This window comes from Haemaphysalis longicornis, unplaced genomic scaffold (assembly GCF_048455015.1).
Source record: "Haemaphysalis longicornis isolate Haplotype H1 unplaced genomic scaffold, Haemaphysalis longicornis Haplotype H1 scaffold_1, whole genome shotgun sequence".
NCBI classification, from domain to species: Eukaryota; Metazoa; Arthropoda; class Arachnida; order Ixodida; family Ixodidae; genus Haemaphysalis; species Haemaphysalis longicornis.
Genome location: NW_027526203.1, coordinates 92,168,922 through 92,188,580, shown reverse-complemented (window position 1 = coordinate 92,188,580; position 19,659 = coordinate 92,168,922). Strand labels below are relative to the sequence as shown.

Here is a 19,659-nt window from a genome sequence, read left to right as displayed (position 1 = left end):
GCGGCGGATGCAGCTTTTAGAAGGGTGAAAAGCAGAACCATGCTCAGTTGTGCGTCGGAATGCCGTTACACGCAATTTATACCCGGGAACTGTTTGGGAATCGTTGCAAGCACCACATGTAATGCGTTCAAGCCTTACCCCGAGGCGTCAAGAGAACTCTCTCACTGAAGGTAGGGCTCTTGCTGCCGGCTAAAAACCCTGTAAGCGGGACGGTAATGAGGGAAATAAAACAGAAAAACAAGTCATCAGGCGACCAAGACATGAATTATTTACTTCCAAATTTCACGTACTATTGCCTGCATTGACTGGTCATACATCACGGGAGCATTACGGGAATTCCGGAGGCCCTGCAACTCGGCCCGCCGCGAGGGCGAGATCTCCCTCCTTGCAGCCGTGCGCTCCTCCGCTGCGGGAGGACGACCGCGACCCCCTCATCGCGCGGCCGGACTGTCCGGGGGTGGGCGACGAGGAAGGGCTCTCTGGGAACAGCCACCAACGCAAGCGGACGCGTGTACGTGTTGCTCCGCTGGGCCTTCCTCCTCCCGTCCTGACCACGGGGTCCTGTCGGTGCAGGAGCGACGCGCCCGGCGTGGTAACCATAAAAATTGATTGTAATAAAAATGATTGTGGTAACCATAAAAATTGGTGTTGGCGGTGTGTTCCCTGCTGTTCGCTGGGCTGCGCCAGTTGAGGGCCCGTGGCGGAGTTCAGTGGAGCTAGCCTTGAGGCTGAGTCTCGAGTGCGAGCTAGGTCTAAAAACCCTGGTCCCCACAGGATGTAAAGGTACAATGCTGACTGAGATGTCTTTGACCATCAAAGCACAGCCGAGCACTTTCTGCGCATTCCCCCGGAGTACCTGCCATCATGCGTTCAGAAATCAAAATTGCCGCTCGTGAATTGAGAGAAATTGCAACCCATTTGAAAATGTGGAGTTTAATGAATCCTTCAAACATCAACACGGTGGATTACGGCAATGGCATTAATGATGGCATGACGGCAGATGACTCCATGCCGGCAGGGTGATGGATGCCGGCATGCTGGTAGACGTCGGTAGCTGACGGCATGCTGGTAGCTGACGGCAATGGTAGCGTCGATGCTGGCAGGTTGGGTGACGGTATGACGGCAGATAAGCGAAATTGCACAAAAATGATGACGACATGAAAAGGAAAGGTGCTATGCAATGCTAATTAAAAACTGGTTTCACTTCTTGCAAATAAATTTATAAAATAAGATTTGCAGCAAATAACTAAGCTTGCATGACTTGCGTTTTGCTCTGTCCATTCATGTCGTGATCATTTTTATGCTATCCTGCTACAACGCTCTGGAAACTTATCAAGCATTTTATGAGAGCTTAGAGGTGTGTGCTGGGGTGCTTAAAAATACTACACAAAACGAACTTGGTTTTAACGTTGAAAATATTATCATTAAATATCAAATATGGTGACTATCTTCGAACAGGTGGGCAGCTGAAAAGAAAAAAAAACTGAGTTACACACTAAAGCTTACACAATCCAGATCGACTCCAAACAAATGTATACACACATTTCACATGCCTCCGTAAACATTCTGAGATGGTCACTCCGATGTGGTCCCTTGCTTCTGCCATTCCTCTTCGCCCTAAAAATCGAAAATCAGCAGAAAAATAACATTTTCACCAAATTAAGTGGAAACCATCCTGCTAAGACTCCCTTCAGGTCATGGAACGCTGCTCATGACGTGCACTGCTCTAAAAGGCATCGCATGGTGGCAATGCCTTTCCCAAGAAAGGATTTTAGTAAGACGCAAGCGCACATGCATGCAAGCAAGAATTTCAAGGGAACATGCGTTAGCAGCAGGAAGGGAAAAAAGCAAAACACTCTCGTCTAGAAGAATTCAACGCTCCAAGCGCAGCCAGTGAATACCAGACGCAAGAAAACGTTGCTTCAGGCATGTGTGTTGACGGTTAGGAACACGGTAAATTGAAAAAGGTGAAGAATGGCAGATGACATTTAACCTGGTTGGATGCATTGAAGCGACGAAAAGAAACGCACACCGTATTGAGATGAAAGTGCAGACTAAACGAACGCTTGCAAAAACTTCAGCAAACTTGTGATGAATTTAGAGAAAGTTCAACACTATGAGGACAACCGAGCTGCGCAAGCACTAAAGACCCTTTCGGAAGCCGCACAAGACGGAGACTGGTGTGCCAAATTTGTCACGGAACAGATTTTCAATAGTGATAAGGCGCGCTGACTAGGCAGGAACCCGCGTTGCGGGAACGTGTTGTGGAAGGCGACTTCTTGTAAAGGTTACGAGCATGTGAGGGGCAGAAAACTGCTGGAGCTGCCGTGTCAAAGCACACTAAAAATCTCGTCGGACCTTCTGCAGGAGACTCGAGTAACAAACCTAATAAAGGAACGGCTTCAGTGGAGGGACAAAGCTTGCGGTCGCTAAAAGAGCCATACTGCAGCCTGATTACTGACGAAATGTCAATGCAGCAAAAAGTAATTTATGACTGTCAAGGCGACAAAATTTTCGGCCTTCAACGTCAAACCGGCAGTGCCACTGAAATAGCCTGCAGGCTCCTTTGGTTTGTCCTGCGGGAGCTTTCCACGGCTGACGTTATTCCCTTAGGCTATTTTTTTACCGGGAAACTGAAGCATAACCGGCTCCGTAATCTCAATTTTAGTGTGCTCAGCTACGTGGAAGAGGCGGGGTTCCTCATTATCCGTATTGCCACAGACAGCCACCAGACAAACAACGCCATGTTTCTAGGCATGTGGGTTGACAACACACTACAGCATGTTGTGCTACATCCAGTGCGGGAAAACGACCCATCGTTCCTGTTATTTGACCAAACCATCTCATTAAAAACCTCAGAACAAATCTTCTAGAGAGAGAGAGGGATGTTTAATGGAATGCAGAAAGTTAGGGAATGTTTTGTTCTCAAGGCCCTCTTTAAGATCCAACAAAAGTTGTGAACTGTGAAACCAGTTCGACTCTTAAGCTGATCGCACATTGAGCCGAACGCGGAAAAAATGAAGCTGTCCCACGCCACATTGATATTTCGGCCTGTTGTCATCAGCAGCCCGAAGTTCCTTCAGAAAAAGCCCAAAGCTCACTAACAGGCTTCAGAATAGAAAATTCCAGTAAAATAAGCTGAATAGTGCAATCCCATATTAAGGACCTATTATCTACTGATATTATCATAATCCCATATTATCTACTCCACGTAAATATGTGACTGCAGCCTGTTCAGCAAGGGGTCTCAAGTGACGCATGGCAAAGCGCAGTAATACTGCCTAACCAAGACCTGCTAGCACGGATGGCTGATTTTGTGACCACTTTACGAATTGACGCCGCCGCATCACTGATAGCGTGCGCCACAGGCGACGCGGTAGAGGGAAAGAGAACTATCGTTCTCATAGGTGGAGAGGACCATTCGGCGGGCTGCACCAAAAGAGGGACATCAAGCGGCCGTGTCACTTCTTAACAAAACTTGTTGCTGAGCTAGTTGGTACATAGTTCAAACAAAGTTAAAAAACGTGGCGCAAACTAGACGGGACAAGAGAGACAAGAAACACAGATACAGGCGCCAACTCAGACTTCAGGACCCGGCAAATCCTTCGTGCATGGCCCCATGATGGTTCTTGTACCTCGAAGAGCAGTTGAACTTCCAGGGGCACCACCTTCCGTTTGATGCAGTAGGTGAGTAGCCTCGACCGGCAATTGGAAACAGCTATAAGGTTAACACAAGTAGTAATTTGACTTTGCGTGGTCTGTCGACATAGAAAAGAGCTCAGTGTAGAAGAAATACGACTTAACAAAACTTGTTGCTGAGCTAGTTGGTACATAGTTCAAACAAAGTTAAAAAACGTGGCGCAAACTAGACGGGACAAGAGAGACAAGAAACACAGATACAGGCGCCAACTCAGACTTCAGGACCCGGCAAATCCTTCGTGCATGGCCCCATGATGGTTCTTGTACCCCGAAGAGCAGTTGAACTTCCAGGGGCACCACCTTCCGTTTGATGCAGTAGGTGAGTAGCCTCGACCGGCAATTGGAAACAGCTATAAGGTTAACACAAGTAGTAATTTGACTTTGCGTGGACTGTCGACATAGAAAAGAGCTCAGTGTAGAAGAAATACGACTTAACAAAACTTGTTGCTGAGCTAGTTGGTACAACTTTGTTTGAACTATGTACCAACTAGCTCAGCAACAAGTTTTGTTAAGTCGTATTTCTTCTACACTGAGCTCTTTTCTATGTCGACAGTCCACGCAAAGTTAAATTACTACTTGTGTTAACCTTATAGCTGTTTCCAATTGCCGGTCGAGGCTACTCACCTACTGCATCAAACGGAAGGTGGTGCCCCTGGAAGTTCAACTGCTCTTCGGGGTACAAGAACCATCATGGGGCCATGCACGAAGGATTTGCCGGGTCCTGAAATCTGAGTTGGCGCCTGTATCTGTGTTTCTTGTCTCTCTTGTCCCGTCTAGTTTGCGCCACGTTTTTTAACTTTGTTTTAACTATGTACCAACTAGCTCAGCAACAAGTTTTGTTAAGTCGTATTTCTTCTACACTGAGCTCTTTTCTATGTCGACAGACCACGCAAAGTCAAATTACTACTTGTGTTAACCTTATAGCTGTTTCCAATTGCCGGTCGAGGCTACTCACCTACTGCATCAAACGGAAGGTGGTGCCCCTGGAAGTTCAACTGCTCTTCGGGGTACAAGAACCATCATGGGGCCATGCACGAAGGATTTGCCGGGTCCTGAAGTCTGAGTTGGCGCCTGTATCTGTTTCTTGTCTCTCTTGTCCCGTCTAGTTTGCGCCACGTTTTTTTTTAACTTTGTTTGAACTGTGTCACTTCTAAATGTCACATCTTGAGCATACTAGTTCTCTCTTTTTTAGATGCAGAGCATCTGATTCACTCGCCTTGTCCCTCCGGCGTCGTCGTCGTCGGCGTTGTCCCCCCCTCCCCCATTCTCCTCGCCGCGCCAGCTGTGCTCTCCGCCGCTCACCCCCTCTCCTCTCCTATAGCGAACACTCTCTCGCGAGGGGCATTGGATTGGATTGGCTTGGGTTGGATTTGATTGGATTGAAGATGATTGTGTTGGATTGTGTTGCGTCATAGGCGCGGCACGTTGCGTCATAGCCGCGGCAGACGCGCTGGGGCCGGCGCATGTGCAGTACTCTCTCTTCCGCGGTTTCCTCTCCTTTGGGCGCGCTGCGCATATAACCGCTGTGCCGTTCTCCGGCGAAGCAACATCCACGCTTGGCTCAAACACCTAGAGTCAACGCCGCTTTACAAGTACGCCAACGTCGTCATCGACTGGGGCTGGCTTACGCAGTCCCCTCAACGTTATGCGCGCTATAAAACGCGGTCACTTCGCCGCTCCGCCTATGCGTCGCATCAACACAGGGGTTCCCGCGAGGGGAGGTAAGAGTTTTGACGAACAACTCCCACCGATCGTGATTTTGTTTCACCAGTCCAATGAACAATGGCAGCAAAGGTTCAGGTTAAACATTACATAAAGACGTTAAATACAATACATCCAAATTCACTGATTCCAAACTCGGAGAGCAATGAATTGCTGAAATGAAGAAGCCGACATGCATATATATACAGTGCTATTGGAAGACCAAAGCACCTCACTCTCGGTCAAATTTGGCAAGTTCTGGTAAAGACCGATCCACAAGACGGACCAAGTCCACGGTCCAATCGGTCACGTGACGCGACGTCAAGGTCCGCTGCGGTCCGACCTACAGCAAGGCGATTCCACATGGCGGGCTGAGCGGACCACGAATAGCCGACCGTCTGAACTCGCAAGCTAGAAGGTTTAACACTGGCGCCGTTGGGCCGCAATAACATGTAACGCACAAGCCTGCACGAACCATTTCATCCCCACAATAACAGCCGGCCACATGCATGCGGGAGGGCGCGCTCACGCAGCCGCCGGCGTCGTTTGCATGAAGGCGACACGACGACCGGCGACGGCGGGGCAACCCGGGTTGCATACGGCTCGTCACCGCTCGCTGGAACCAAATTCTTCCCTTATATTGAGGTCCACATGCGGGAAGCAATGTGACGATGATGGCTAGCATCGCACTGGTAAGAGACATAGGGGTATCTAGTGAAAGCGCGCATTAAGTATGCGCCGCGATTGTAAGCCTAGCCCGCTGCCTATCCAACCGGGGGTGATTGACAGGCTCCTTCGAGCGCTTCGAAACAGCCGCGCTCCCGCGACGTTCTCTATTGGCGCAACTGGACCCGGCTCCGCCCACGCGACGCGGCCGCTGTCAGAACACGCTGACTGATGTCGCGGTACGCCGTCGAGACTGCGGACCGAAAAGCCTCGGCGAATATTTGTACCGCGAAGGCTGCGGTCCTGTGTGGTCCAACGTCGGTCCGCACGAACTGGTGACGCTCTATCACGTGATGCGCAGACCGCGGTCCAAATAATCGTTTTAGTCTGCCGTGTGGATTGGCCTTAACAGAATTTCCCAGTGCACGTCACAGCATTGCACTATAATTGTATATAACTAGGTGCTCACCTATTATAACCAACCTGAAAAACAGCCAGTGACATCTGATTAGAGGTCCATCCAGATAATCAAAGTAGGGCATGCCAGCTGATCTCCACAGCAAGCTGTAACAGTCAGCAGCCTGCAAGACGGCAGTGAGTGGCAAACAGCAAGCAAGTTGCATTAGCCTTAATCCTTCAAAGTTCTAAATGCAATATTAAGTTGTCGAGCAAGGTGTTCTTTACACACCAAGTGAGAATATGAGAACGTTAAAATGAGAACGCCGAAGTGACTATCACAGCATAGTGACAATATCAACGATCAAGTTTCTAACTCAATTCTCTCTTTGCAAGTAGATGCCGTTCATTATGACCAGTTCATGTATGCGTAAAAAGGTGCCAAGATGAGCTCTGTCATTGCTACTACGGCAAATTGCCTCCACGATTCTGTGACAAAGCGCAGACTTAAATGATATCATCATCATCATCATCAGCCTATCTAAGCCCACTGCAGGGCAAAGGCCTCTCCCATTATTCTCCAATTACCTCGGTCCTGTGCCAACTGTGACCAATTTATCCCCGCAAACTTCATCTGCCCATCTAACTTTCTGCCGCCCCTGCAGCGCTTCCCTTCTCTAGGGACCCACTCTGTTATCCTTAATAACCAGCGGTTATCTTGCCTTCGCATTACATGCCCTGCCCACGTCCATTTCTTCTTCTTAATCTCTACTAATATGTCTAGACACGTGTTTGTTCCCTGACATACTCCGCTCTGTTCTGGCCCCTTAATGTTACACCTATCATTTTACGCTCCATTGCCCGCTGAGTCGTTCTCAATTTAAGTTGAACCCTCTTAGTGAGCCTCCAAGTTTCTTCCCCGTAGGTGAGTACCGGTAGGATGCAGCTGTCATACACTTTCTTCTTCGGCGACAATGGTAGGCTGCTATTCATTATCTGAGAATGCCTGCCATATGCACCCCACCCTATTCTAATCCTTCTAATTATCTCTGCCTCATGGTTGGGATCTGGGGTCACAACTTGGCCTAAGTGGATATATTCGCTTACCACTTCCACTGACTCGCCACCTATCTCAAACCGCTGTGCTGTCCCGAGGTTATTGATCATTACTTTAGTTTTCTGCATATTAATTTTCAGGCCCACGGTTCTACTCTGTTCGTCCAGTGCGGAAAGCATGCTTTGCAATTCGTCCCCCGAGTTACTTAGTAAGGCAATGTCATCAGCAAATCTGAGGTTACTGAGGTATTCTCCATTAACCCTTACTCCCACCTGTTCCCAATCCAACGTTCTGAATACTTCTTGTAAACATGCTGTGAATAACATTGGAGAGATTGTGTATCCTTGCCAGACACCCTTCCTTATAGGTATTTTACTGCTCTCCTTATGGTGGATGATGGTAGCTGTAGACCCATTGTAGATATCCTCTAGTATTCTTACATAATGCTCATTTGTTCCCTGGTTCCGTAATGCCTGAATGAGTGCTAGGGTTTCAACGGAGTCAAATTCTTTCTCATAATCTATGAGGGCTATATATAGGGGTTCAGTATACTCACCGCCTGATTGATGGTGTGAATATCGTCTATTGTTGAATAACCTTTACGGAACCCTGCTTGTTCTTTAGGTTGACTGAAATCTAAGGTTGCAGAAATTCTGTTAGCGATTACCTTTGTAAGTAACTTGTAGACGACTGACAGTAAGCTGATCGGCCTCTAATTTTTCATGTGCTTCATGTCACCTTTCTTATGGATTAGGATGATGTTCGCGTTCTTCCAAGATTCCGGTACATTGCGGTCATTAGGCATTGCGTATACCGGTTTGCCAGTTTTTCAAGTACAATTTCTCCTCCCTCCTTCAGGAGGTCTGCTGTTATCTGATCCTCACCAGGTGCTTTGCCCCCTTTCATTTCTTTCAAAGCCTTCCTCACTTCTTCGGTCGTTACTGGTGGGATGTCTATCTCCTCTGAGCTACTGTCTCGTTCGGCATTATCCTGGATGTCCCGGCTACTGTGCAGATCCCTGTAGAGCTCTTCGCCCACTGTGACTATTTTATCCCTATTTGTGATGACATTGCTTTGCTTATCTTTAGGTGCATACATGTGATTTTTCCCCCACGCCAAGACGCCTCTTCACAGCTTTCAGGCTACCTCCGTTCTTTACAGCGTATTCGATCCTCTCCATATTATACTTCCGTATGTCAGCTGTCTTACGCTTATTGATTAACTTCGAAGGCTCCGCTAGTTCTATTCTGTCAGCTGCGGTGGAGAGTGTCATGGTTTGCCGTTTCCTAATTAGATCTTTCGTCTCCTGTGAAGGTTTGCCAGTATCCTGTCTAGCCAGAGTGCCCCCGACTTCTACTGCACACTCCGTGATAATACGTGTAAGGTTGTCGCTGGCTTCCTGTGTCGTAAGCTCGGCTTCCTCGTTAAGAGCTGAATATCGGTTCTGCAGCGCTATCCCGAATTCTTCTACTTTACGTCTTACTGTTAGCTCATTTATCGGCTTCTTTCGTACTAGCTTGTTTCGGTCCCTCCTCAAACTTAGCCTAATTTGAGATCTTTCCATACGGTGGTCACTGCACCTTACCCTTCAGAGTGTTTCCACATCCTGCACGACGCCAGGGTTATCGCATAATATGAGGTCTACTTCATTTTTATGCTCCCCATTCGGGGTCCTCCAGGTCCACTTCCGACTCTCCCGTTTACAGAAGAAGGTATTCATTATGCGTAGGTTATTCCGTTCTGCAAGCTCAACTAGTAGGTCCCCCGTGCTATTTCTACAGCGCAGACCATAGTTCCCAACTGCCTTCTCTCCAGCCTGATTCTTGCCTACTTTAGCATTGAGGTCCCCCATAACTACGGTATACTGTGTTTTTACTTTAGCCATTGCCAATTCCACATCTTCGTAGAGGCGTTCCACTACTTGGTCGTTGTAGCTGGATGTGGGTGCGTAGCCCTGCACTTCCTTGAGCTTGTACCTCTTATTGAGCCTAATTACAAGACCTGCTGCCCTTTCGTTAATGCTATAGTGTTCTTCTATGCTATGCTTTTATTCACCAGAAGACCCACACCCCTCTTCTCTTCAGTCCTCTAGGCCCCGGTAACATAAGACGTGTCCTTTTTTCAGCACCGTAAGGGCTTCGCCTGCTCTCCTAGCCTCGCTAAGCCTTATTGGATCCCATTAAATGCCCTCTAGTTCCTCTAGACTCGCTTCGCTAGATAGGGTTCGCGCGTTAGGCGTTGCCAGGTTCAGATTCCATTGGCGGCCTGTCCGGATCCAAGGATTCTTAGCACCCTCTGCTGCGTCACAGGTCTGACCGCCACCGTGGCCAGTTGCTTCGCAGCCGCTGGGGACTGAGGGCCGTGGGTTAATTGGCGTATTCATGGGAGGTTGTGGCCGTTACTACACCAGGGTGGCCAATCCTGCTGTGGTGAGGGAGTGCATTGCCGGCAATTGGCTTGGGGTGCGGCCTGACCCCGGCGACCCTTTGTGCAATTCCATCAATACGCGGATTTTTTTTTTATCCGGTGGGAATTGTCCGGCACCGGGATTTGAGCCACGGTCCTTCTGCACGCGAGGCGAATGCTCTACCTCTACGCCATCGCTGCATTTTCGGAAATGATGATAACGTTGCCTTAACAATTGGGGAGTGTCTAGCGTTCCGTCCAGACTGAACGCCAAATCAAAACCAGCCGATTAGCCGCCATTTCTAGTTCTGGGATTTGGTGTAGTGGTTCCGCGGCTGACTACGGACGTTGTAGTCCCTGGTTCGATTCTCGCACCATTTTTGTTTGTGTGTGTGGCCGTGGTTAGCGTTTTGTAATAGCAAAACTTCACGCCCGCTTTACAATTCACGCGATGAGAGCAGTCGGTATCGGGTTTTTTTACTCAAGCGACCGAACCGCTCCCGCTCGCTGGAGCCAAGGCCGACGTAGCCATCGCAGTTACGCCCGATCTCCTCTAATTATTACCAGTGATTAATAATTAACAGTGACTCTGGCGAGTCAGTGAGCGGAAGCGGTTTGGCCGGTTAGGTAAAAATTAAGACCGACTGCTCTCGCTGAAATATTCTGAAGTGGGCGTCGGGTGACGGCTTGGAGATCCGTCCGGATTGAGCTAGAGTTAGTCCGATCATGTGTAATTATTAATAATGATTAATAATTATCAATGAGCAGTAGTGGTTTGGCCGGTTGGGTAAAAATCAAGAGAGGCTGCTCTCAACGTGAGCTGTGTTTCCTCTGGACGGAACTTTAGTGACAGTTGCCATTCCATCTGAATGGAACGCTAGACACAGCCTAACAATTATGCTGAAGGAGGCTGGAAAGGCTATGTGATGAACTCCTGAACAAAATTACAAGTGAAGCAATTTTTTTGTTTCTGAAGTCTCTTCTAGGTGATTGCAGCTTAAACCAGGTTCAATTTTCCTTCCCACGCAGTGCTTGAAGCCGACATGATGTGTCGGTGCATGTTTTCAACTGGTAGCATCAATATCATGGCAACAATTTTTTTCCTTCACAACATGCACCTAATTAGGCCTTAATAACGGCCTCGATGTCTTAGGGAAGCATCGTGAACCAGATTTAAGGTTGTGCTCACATTGACATCAAACCCATTCAAACGATTTTCAAAAATGATAGGCCGCAAATTTTGAAACATGACACTAATGCATTACTGCACTAATGACAATAGCCAGTGCTTAAAAAAATTATTGCGATGAGAAAGAGGTTATCCTCTTCTGAAAAATTAAAAAAAAACTTTCAGTGTGATATAACCATCTAGAAAAGGCTGTTCTCCCATCTATTCTCTAGCGGTATATTTTCTAGAACTATATTTATTCACATCAAGTCATGTGTTTTTACGAAGAGTTTATTCTTTGCTGTGCAATGATGTACACAAGCTACTAGAATGAGACCTTCGGCCTTTACCAGTCCACAGGAGACCAACTTTTTTTTTTGAAGCATTTCCTCTTGTGCGGGGTGCACTCATCCACAGAATGGGAGCCCAAAACAAAAGTTAACTGAGCAACACGCGTGGCCGCGAATTATTCGGAGACGGTAGTGAATGTTGCACTGCTAAACGCTCCTCATGCGCGGCCAGCATTGATTATGCCTCTGCACCAGACGCAAGCACGATGCGCATGTAGTTTCGACGTGGTAGCAAATGCGGGTTGAATGTACTTTTTTGGTGGTACTAATACACATGCACAAACATATATGCGATTATCGAACGATTGGAACACTCAAACATTCAATGCACATGCGGGGCTTGCGAGTGCGACGCAAATTTCAGCCATCGTAGCCTAAATCTGAACGCAGAGAGCCTTGTTTGTACCAGTGTACTTTACTGAGTGACCACTTTGAAAAATGACAATCCCTGCAGTGGAGTGTAGACTGCTGTGGTTCGGCTAAAAGTTACCTAAAGCGTACTACTCCAGTCCAGGTACGACAAATGATGCGAAGTACAATATCGCCATTCCTTAAAAACTACCCACACAAAAAAAAACATAACTCTTGGGAACTCAACCTGGAGCGGTCGACCGGGCGTATTGCCGGTCAGTTATTGCGAGCTACAAACCGTTTAGCCAACGTAGCAGTATGACCGTACTTCGCTCAACAAAAAGCCTACAAATGGCCCAAACACTAGGGCTCTTCCATTTACAGACTCGAATTCACCACGGATATTGCGCGGGAGTCCGAAGATTCCCCGCCATAAGGATACACAAGAAAATCGAATGACTGACTGCTTTCAGGGAATCTGCGGTGAGAACGGGACTGTAAATCGAACAGCCCTACTGTTGCTACTCCCGCGGTCGAAAGGCTGATCTACGTAACCCTCAAAATCAGTCGCTGTCAAAAAACATTAGGGCTAAGCGGCGACACAAACGTCTAACACGAAACGGAACAGCCCTGCCCTGTTAAATACACAAGTAAAGTGCGAAAAGAAGACTAGTCACTTACCTTAAATCACAGGCGGCATATCTTCGTCGAAACAATAATCCAATGTCTTCAAAAAAACCACAACAACGCACTCGACAAGCGTGTACAACTCCACTGACTCGGCGGCCAGGAGGAGGAAAAGACGATTGCGTGATGGCATGGCGATGTTGCTGGATGGAGCAGTGGAGTGCTGAGGCCGGGGTTTCGGTTTCGGTTTCGGTATTTCTTTTTTCGTAACGCAGTTCATACAAGTCGCACAGTGAACAAAGTGCGTCGAAACAAATTCTGGCGTGAACATAGACCGATAACGCAATGTAAATAGAAAGATAAGGTTGCCATACCCAGCAAAAAGTTGAGTTTGTTGGGCTATCCTGTATATGAGCAAGTTGTGGAATAAACCTCCGACATCACTTGGGGGGAAATCACTTTTGGTTAAAAACCACCAAGAACGGGCACATTTTCTGTTTAAAGAAAAATCATTACGTGCTATTGGCGAAAAAAAAAACAGACCGACTGAGGATCGAACCACCAACCATTCCAACAAAAAGCAAGCGCGTTACCACTGCACCACCGCCACAAACGGGTAGGGCTCCTGAACAAGCGGCATTTAATAGAGGCGACGCTCAGAGCATCTCTTGTCGGCGCCCTGTCATTCCTGCGTGCGTCCGTTGTTGTCCGCGGAGTGCGTCCGTTGTCCGCAGCCACTCTCCCGCTCTCCTCTCCGATAGCGAACACTCTCTCGCGAGGGGCATTGGATTGGATTCGATTGGATTGGCTTGGCTTGGCTTGGATTCGATTGGATTTGGATTGGATTGGATTAAAGTGGATTGTGTTGAATTGTGTTGCGTCACAGCCGCGGCAGACACACTGGCGCCGGCGCGTGCCCAGGTGAGAGCGTGTGCGGCCCAGCGCGCTCTCACTCCGCCGGTGGGCGGCGCTGCGCGTGGTGCTGCGCATGTGCAGTACTCGCTCTCTCCGCGGATTCCTCTCCTTCGGGCGCGCTGCGCTTTTATAGTGCCTAGAATATAACCGGTGTGCCGCTCTCCGGCGACCTTTCGGTCGACGGTTGCTCTCCGCTTGCGCTTGAACCCCCCTCAGCGTCGCATCACACCAGGGTTCCCGCGAGGGCAGGTGTGCGTATTTTTTTTTGTTTCTCAAACTCAATCGCCAATGAATGCACAAATACACAATAAAGCTTGACTTTTAGCTAGTTGGGTATGCGTGACACCTTGAAAAACAGCGCAAAACACTCGGACGTAGAGTGGTAACACAGACACGAGCGCTGACGAGCAACTGGTGAAATTTTGTTAAAGTTGGCAATAAATAGAAGAAAAGAAAGCAATCATACGCCAGTACAAACGAGATAAATAAACAGCCTAAAAGCAGCGTCGAGAGTGACAGTTGATAAAACACACACAAATTTCTTTTTATCCGGCCAGATAAGCAATATCGCGTTCAAATAGTGCCACGGAAGGCGAACTCACGCAATCCTCCCCCTTACTGGCTATGACTGAAGCCTCAAAGATTTCGCGGGATCGGGCATCACGATACCGTTTTAAAATGCTGGTTTCATTGAGCTTCGGGTAGCAATCTTTGCAATTCTTGCAGTAAGGCCAGATTGCTACCAGTCCCTGTGCGCATGTTATTTGCGTGCTCACGAAGACGGTCGTTGACGCACCTGCCACTCTGGCCCACGTATACTCGCCCGCACTTAATTGGGATCTCGTATACTATGTAATCCACGCATTTGACATGCTGTTTTTTATGTTTCTTCCCACAAGCAGCCCTGGGAACCTTTTTGTCATTCACCATGGCACACAATGTGGCTAGTTTGTTGGGCGCTGAAAAAACTGTGCGCACTCCTGCCTTGTCTCCTATCTTCTTCAGGGGGTGTGACACGGCGTGTACGTAGGGGATGACGTTAAGGCGGCCCCTGTCATTCTCTTGCGACCTTGTTTTTGTAGCCCCGCTGGAGTTCACCCGTTTCAAAACGGTTTCCACCGAGCTGCGCAGCAATGGCGTGGGATACCCTGCCAAATTGAGTCTGTTGACCTGATTGTCCAAGCTCCTCGTCATCGTGTGATGGCAGGACCTAGTCACTGCGTTTTGGATGGCTGCCACGGCTATCCCACGTTTTACAACCTTCGAGTGTGCCGAACTGAACGGTAGGAGTCCTTTTTGTGAACGCGGGGAATATTTCCAGCAGACATGACTGCCGAAGGTCAATTCCAGGTCAAGGAAACGCAGCTTGTCTTCTGGCCTCTCGCTCGTCAATATGAAGGTCGTCATAACAGATGAAAATGCCTCCAGAAGCTTGTCTCCTTGGCTTAGCGGGTTTCCACAAACCTTGAACAGCACGAGGTAGTCGTCGACATACCGAAACGTTCTCACGACTGCATGGTCAGGAAGGACGTTTTGCAGACGCCTGTCAAAGACGGCAAGTAGAAGGTCGCTGAGCATAGGTGGAATCGAGAAGCCTATGCACACTCCCTCTCGCTGGAGGACCAACTTGTTGTTGTGCATTACGAAAGTCGACTGTAGGTAAAACGCTAGCCCCTCAAGGAAGGCTTCTGTACCGATGCCGCACTCACTTTGGAATCTTGTGTTCCCGAACACGTCGATGGCCTCACTCACCGCTTCCAAAACCAAGGAATGAGGGAGCGAGTAGTACATGTCTTTCAGGTCACCGACAAGCCACTCAAAAGGTCGGACGGCTGCGTCTCCAAGAACTCTGAGACCGCTCGGGAGTTCCGCACCAAGAAGGGGTCGTCTATCGGCAGTTTTGGCAGATGGTTTTGGAGGAAGCGCCCAAAGGCGTTCTGCCAAGTGCCTCTTTCAGTGACGATTACCCTAAATGGGCACAACTCCTTGTGGGTCTTGGGCCTGAAGAAGCTCTTCAAGTGCAAGCCTTTGGCCTTCTTGATTGAGGTGGCTAGTTTTGGCAGCTCGTGGGACTCACAGAAGTGGACGGCGGCCTTTTTCGCCTTTTCAGGTTTCCTTCCCGTCAAGCCTCGGAAGTTGGCATCAATTGCCTCATCGGCCCTCCTCTCATACTCTTCTGTGGTAGCAACCGTAAGACCGCCTTCCTTGTCAGCAAGAAGTAGTTTCAAACCGGCGTGATGCAAGCTTTTCGATACGTCGCGCTTGCTGTTACGCTGGCGGTTGCTTATTGACGGCAGCACGCTGACTCCTTCCAAGATGCATTGGTCTTGCTCCTCACGTTTGGCTTTCTCGGCCGTGCCTCGCACCAGGGAGAAAAGCTCAGGCTTTTCCAGTTGCGGCTGTAGGCCAAACTTCGACCCAAGTTCCAGCGTCTTTTCCACGCCATTTGGTAGAGCGTCGACACCCACGTGAAGAAGATGCTGGAACTGCTGCAGCTCGGCGGAAACCGTTTTGAAACGGGTGAACTCCAGCGGGGCTACAAAAAGGTCGCAAGAGAATGCGAGGGGCCGCCTTAACGTCATCCCCTACGTACACGCCGTGTCACACCCTTTGAAGAAGATAGGAGACAAGGCAGGAGTGCAGACAGTTTTTTCAGCACCCAACAAACTAGCCACATTGTGTGCCATGGTGAATGACAAAAAGGTTCCCAGGGCTGCTTGTGGGAAGAAACATGAAAAACAGCATGTCAAATACGTGGATTGCATAGTATACTAGATCCCACTTAAGTGCGGGCGAGTATACATGGGCCAGAGTGGCAGGTGCGTCAACGACCGCCTTCGTGAGCACGCAAATAACATGCGCACAGGGACTGGTAGCAATCTGGCCTTACTGCAAGAATTGCAAAGATTGCTACCCCAAGCTCAATGAAACCCGATTTTTAAAACGGTATCGTGATGCCCGATCCCCTCAAAATCTTTGAGGCTTCAGTCATAGCCACTGAGGGGGAGGATTGCGTGAGTTCGCCTTCCGTGGCACTCTTTAAGCGCGAGATTGCTTATCTGGCAGGATAAAAAGAAACTTGTGTGTTTTTTATCAACTTTTACTCCCGACGCTGCTTTTAAGCTGTTTATTTATCTCGTTTGTGGACAGGCGTATGATTGCTTTCTTTTCTTCTATTTATTGCCAAATTTAATAAAATTTCACCAGTGGCTCGTCAGCGCTCGTATCTGTGTAACCTCTCTACGTCCGAGTTTATTGCGCTGTTTTTCAAGGTGTAATGCACAAATATTGTGTTATGTTTACTGCTTCTCGTACATAACCCATTCCGGCAGTCAAACCGATTCTTGACCTCGCACCGGTCTCCAAAACGAGGCTCACTTTGAGCCGTGTAGCCAGCAATCTCAAACAAAAAGAGATATCGCACATCCCCGTTCTCGCCCACGAAAGCCAACGTAGCTATGAGTGAAATGGCCATGTGCGCCCGGAATGAAAATTATGTTGTGTAATAATACCGTGGTTGGATCTGTCTCAAGGCAGCTGATTAGAAATAATGCGGACGGGCGAAGCGCTAGACCCGTAGTCAGCCGCGTACAATTTAAGCAATGCCACGGACGGTTCTGTCCGTGGGCTCAGCACAACGAAAAGGAACACGTAGGGTTTGACCCTGTCGCAGCGAAAGAAAGCTGCCCATGTTTTCAACGTAAAGGTCGGCACTGCCCCCCTTACACCAAAAACGGCAAATAAATGGCATACAGTTTCATACCAGCCCTTCAAGTTCTGGCTTAAAAACAAGAAGCGCTAATCAAAGTAGCTTTTCTCTAATATGCCAAGTTTTCAGCAGCACCTTATCAAAAAGGCAGTTATTGTTTTTTTTTCTCAAAATTCCCAATGCCACCGCTATGTTTCTGTTATTATATCAGTCCTTCGCTATCGAATGAATTTTGGCTTGCTGCCAGCATTTGTTCGGAAAATGCTTTTCCATCATGAATACAGCAGTCAAGCTTGCCGTCACGCCAGCATCTGCCGTCATTGCGCAGCGTGCCTATAAAGTTTTCGGCAACACCTTTTCAAAAAGACAGCTTTTGTAAGTTTCCCGTAACGGTCAATGCCACCGCTGTGTTTCTGTTATTACAAGCGCTTCGCTCTCGTATAAATTTTGACTTTCTGCCGTCATTCATTCAGAAAATGCATTTCCATCATCAATTCAGCAGTCAAGCTTGCGTCACGCCAACATCTGCCGCCATTGCACCGCAAGCCTGCCAGCACGGAGGAAGGTGCTGGAAGACGCTAGAAGGTGCTGGCAGGCATACCAGCATGCCTGCCAGCACCTTTCAGCGTCCCCTTCCAGCAGCTTCCATTACAGTTTCTTACGTACATCAAGCTTTCCGAGGCGACCATCAAATGCAATCAACCTTTCCAGCAATGAGCTTGATGGTTGGTTGATGGAATTTTCAACAGGGAAAGGTGGAGAAGTAACAGACAGAGAAGGGAGCTGGGGAGGAAAAGGGAAGTGTCAGCGGTGGCGTTGAGGGAAGAGCTGCTCTGGGGACAGGGAGGGTGGCGGCGCCGGTAGCACGTTCTTGATGCCTGGTGTTGTATACGCAGGGTTGTTGGTTCTCAAGTTTTACATTCTTTTAAAATCGGGGGGTAAAAATAGGGTGCTATTTTTTCTATTTTTCGAACTGTTAATCGGAGAGAACTCGGGTTTTTTTGCAAAACCATTCTGAAATTGCTTTTTTGGGGGTGGGGGAGGCACGGGGGAGGAGATAAATCTACAGATGTACTAAGTAACACGCGAAATTTATTTTGAATAGCATCACGATCTTCTTTACTCTAACGCCTAAATATTGGAGTTTATTTCAAGCTGGTAATAGAGGGGACATAAACGTTTTCTAGAAAAGTATGTCGGAAATTTGGAATTTGTTTGGAAATGAATCCGAAATGATGACAATGACGAAATTTGATAACGTCGAAGAAATGAAACATTTTTATTCACAAAAAGCTGGTCATGATTTTTCACTCATGCTTGTTTAGTAACATTATCATTTGCTTTCGCAACATGTCGGTCTTCATTGGAAACCTGTTTGATCGCTGAACGCCTCTCAACTCGGGAGGAAGTTCCTTAGACAACACAGCTTCCATTAGCTTAGCACAAAAATGTCAGCGCTGCTTTGGGCAGCCTGAGGTAGCGAGCGGTACAGTCATGCCAATACTGAATGAATTCGGAAGCTCTGTTTCCAAAAAGGACTGCTTCAGAACGGTGGACCGTGAGTGCAGCGTTGTGCAAATCGCTGCTTTGAGGAGGCCCATTCGGGAAGAAATCGGGTTTAACCTGACTCTCCTAAAACATGTTCGAGGGGTAAGAATCGGGCAAAATAATGTTTTACCCGAAAACGAACAACCCTACGTATACGTCGCCACTTGGGCTCTTGGCTTTCTTCATTCGACATCGCTACTTGTGACAAGGCCAGATGCACTAGTCGCGGGTAGGGAGGGAAGGTAAAGTACGCCGCGGTGGAAAGGGCAGTTGGAAATGCCATTCGTCGTAACCGCCGTCGGGAGGAACCGCCTATGCATGAAGCTTATACAGCCGACCGATGAGAAAAAGAAAGTTTAGCACAAAATTAGACGGTACATCATTGGAAGGCCAAGCTAGGCGCCTTCACATACTTAGAAAATGCTTAGTTAACAAATGAGGGTCTTTCTCGAAATCAGCCAGACCCAAAAACTGAAAATTCGTCAAATAAACTGAAGTGACTAGAAAAACACGGCAACGTGTCTGATCGCTGTATGCATCTCAACTGGGAGGAAGTTGCCTAGACAACACAGCTCCAGAAAATAGGTGTACGAACGTGCACAGAAATCGTAGTGCAAATCGAAAATGAGCAAGATCGCGCTGTTTTACGCATACAAATGAGCCAAATCCAGTTGCCCATTGGGAGCTTGCTATTAGCTTGACTCTTCCGAGTGTCTCGTGGGTGCTTTCAGAAGTTCTTGTTTTGCTCTTCAGAGCTAGCTTATTATGAATTCAGACGGCCATTAGGAGATCGGCGAAAGATCTGTCCCAGGCGTCGATGACGAAGCGAGCGGAAGGAGAAGTGAACGAAATGAAACAGAAATGTGGAACTATCATTTCGTCTTGCCTCTCACGTCCTTACGGATTAGCGCTGGTTATATTAATTTTTTACTCCCATATTTACCATTTTATTACTGAACTAAATAGCCGCCGCTTACAACCTTTGGCCAATCCCCCCCTCCCCCCGCTGAGGGTGCGAGCCACGGCGAAAAAGATATGAGCAGCCTTCTTGTGAAGCGGGTTTGGA

At 48.2% G+C, this 19,659-nt stretch overlaps 1 protein-coding gene and 1 long non-coding RNA gene across 13 annotated transcripts in view; both read right to left on the bottom strand.

The window, feature by feature from the left end:
- LOC144178022 (papilin-like) overlaps window positions 1–19,659 on the bottom strand; it is a 758,094-nt gene that overhangs the window by 251,319 nt on the left and 487,116 nt on the right. The gene's annotated exons all lie outside the window — the stretch shown is intronic.
- Window positions 7–13,159, bottom strand: LOC144178102 (uncharacterized). The gene is made up of 4 exons (XR_013323942.1): window positions 12,476–13,159; window positions 6,536–6,647; window positions 1,543–1,617; window positions 7–1,466 (listed from the first exon to the last, which is right to left on the bottom strand). It is a non-coding gene; the product is annotated as an uncharacterized LOC144178102 (long non-coding RNA).